We start from the raw sequence: 2,802 nt of genomic DNA on the forward strand, positions 1-2,802 counted from the left end.
TTTAGAACATGCTAATATCTTCCTAACTCACCTGATCCCTTGTAACTCCAGACACATACCTTCTTCTCTGGTCAGGGCACTATCTACACTATTCCATGAAAATAACATTCATTCTTATTTATTAACGTAATGCACCCTCCCCCAATTTTGGGACTTTGTGCAGTTTCCTTACACTTGCTTAAAATGCCTTCTCTTCCCCTCCTTTGCTATTTATGTCTCAGTAAATTCAGCCTGTTTGAGGAAAAACAACTAATAAAGCCACTGTTTAAAGCAAGGATTCTCAACCTATTATTGATGAATACCTTTGAGTCTATGAATAGATTATCAGAAGACACATGAAGATGGATAGGAAGAAATATTTTATCTTATTATTATTTTCACTAACCCCCAGCTGAAATTTAGCATTCTCTTCACTTATGTAAAAATATATTATTCTTAGAATGGTCCATAGACTTCCAAATGAGTTTCTCACATTGTAATTTATTGTACTCTAGAGCTACATTTTTTCAATACTTTCAATTTTTGATATTTTAATGGAAAAAAAGGAAAAGAAACATTTTGCAATAGTGTACTTGGCTCAAATTCAGGGAAACCTAAGTTCAAATTCTGTCTCTGTCTCTCTCTGTATCTGTTTCTCTCTCTCTTCCTCTTTCATTGAACATGTACCTTTGTATCTTAAGAAATAAGACACCTATTACACTGTATTGTAATTTTACTGTTTTCCTGCCTAATCAGGATTGATACAATCTTTTAATATCATGGTGACCAGTTTCTTTTCTATGCTAGTGCCAAAATTTCCTTGTATTTTTGTCTATTAGAGAAAATATTTGGATTTTATAATATTTTATAAAACTCTTTGCATTCAATGTAACCATAGATTCAATCTTCTTCTGTGGCTAAAATAACATCTCCGCTTCCGTCTTCCACTTAAAGGGGTCATTTGATTCTTATCATTTATTCTCGAGGAAAATCAAAATGGTATCACTGTGTTAAAGTCTAATTACCCTATGTCCAACTGTGGCTGAGCAGACCAAAAAGAACTCAGAATGTTCCACCACAGGTTGGGCACAGGTAGCCCACATGAACATTTGGGTGAATTCTCTAATTTGTGTGTCTTGTGTTGTTGTTGTTGTTGTTGTTGTTGTTGTTGTTGTTGGGTTTTGTTTTGTTTTGTTTTGTTTTTTTGGAGCTCCTCCCAATCTGCTTTGCTGGTAGAGCATAGCACCTTCCCTGATGAGGGCATGCCATGCTGGAATGGTCCTGTGCCACTGTCAACCATATCATGTATTCAATTCCAAAATTCTTAAGGGAGACTTTGACAGTGTCTTTGTATTTCTTCTTCTGACCACTATGTGAGCACTTGCCTTGGGTGAGTTCTTCATTAATTAATCTTTTAGCCAAACATACATTTGGAATTCAAACAACATGGCTAGCCATTGGAGTTACACTCTGCAGTAGAATTTCAATGCTTAGGAGTTTAGTTGAAAAATGACATGAGTGTTCAGTATGCTATCCTGGCAGGTGATCTTCAGAATTTCCTAAGACAATTCAGGTGGAAGTGATTCAATTTCTTGGCATGACATTGATAAACTCTACAGGTTTCACAGGCATGCAACAATGAGGTCAGCACAACAGTTCTGTACACCTTCAGTTTGCTAATACCTCTTCTTTCCCACACTTTCTTTCAGAGCCTCCCCAAAACTGAGCTAGCTCTGCCAATGTGTGTGTGAACCTCATTATCAATGTGGATATCCCTGGAAATTATACTGCCAAGGTAAGTGAACAACACAGAAATAGCATTCATAACTTTTCCATTTACTGTAACTGATGGTTCCACATATAGATAGTGTGATGCTGGCTTGTGGATCACCTGTGTTTTCTTGGTGTTAATTGTTAGGTCAAAATTAGCACAAGTAGCAGAGAATTGATCAATACCTTATTGTATCTTAGTTTTACAGGTTTTGTTGAATGCACAATCAGCTGCAAACAAAAAAATCATGTACCAACTCTCCCTCCACTTTAGCCTTGGCTTATAACCACTTCAAGCTAAATACGTTACCATCAGTGTGGTAGTTAGTCTTGATGCCATGTTCATCCTCATTGAAGGCCTCTGATAATATTGCTGAAAATATGCTAAAAAGTATGGGAACAAGCACAAAACCTTGTTTCATTCCATTGGTGACTGGGAAAGGAGAAGATCATTGTCCATTATCCAAAACCCAGGCACGCATGTCATCATGAAATTGACATCTAATACTGATATACTTCTTCAGACAACCAAATTTTGTCATAATTTCTCACAAACCCTCAAAACTGATAATATCAAAGACCTGGTCAGATTGACAAGGAGCCAATTACTGTTTGAACATTTTTGAATTAAACTCAAAGATACTTTGGTTAACTTTTCTCTATGCAAGTTGCATCTTCATCAATTGCCTATATGAAATCTCCTAACTTCTATTTCCTTGATCAAGAATGTCTTCCTTCTAACTCTAGTGTTATTTTTATTTTACGGCATACAACTTGATACATATTTATATCCTGAATTCTTTCTTCCTTAATAGTACATGACTATTAGTCTGTTTATTTATTTTATTTATAAACAGACACATGTCTGTTTATTTTTTCCCAGCTAGGTTATACATTCCTTGAGGATACAGACCATATTTTATTTTTATTATTTGTTCTTCTCTGGGCTTACCAAAGTTTGTAGTATATAATTGGTACTTAATAAATACTTGCTGACTACTAGCTGATTCTCCATTTGCAATTGTAAAGAAATAATTTTATGCTTCTGTTTAT

This window comes from Notamacropus eugenii, chromosome 5, assembly GCF_028372415.1.
Source record: "Notamacropus eugenii isolate mMacEug1 chromosome 5, mMacEug1.pri_v2, whole genome shotgun sequence".
NCBI lineage: Eukaryota > Metazoa > Chordata > Mammalia > Diprotodontia > Macropodidae > Notamacropus > Notamacropus eugenii.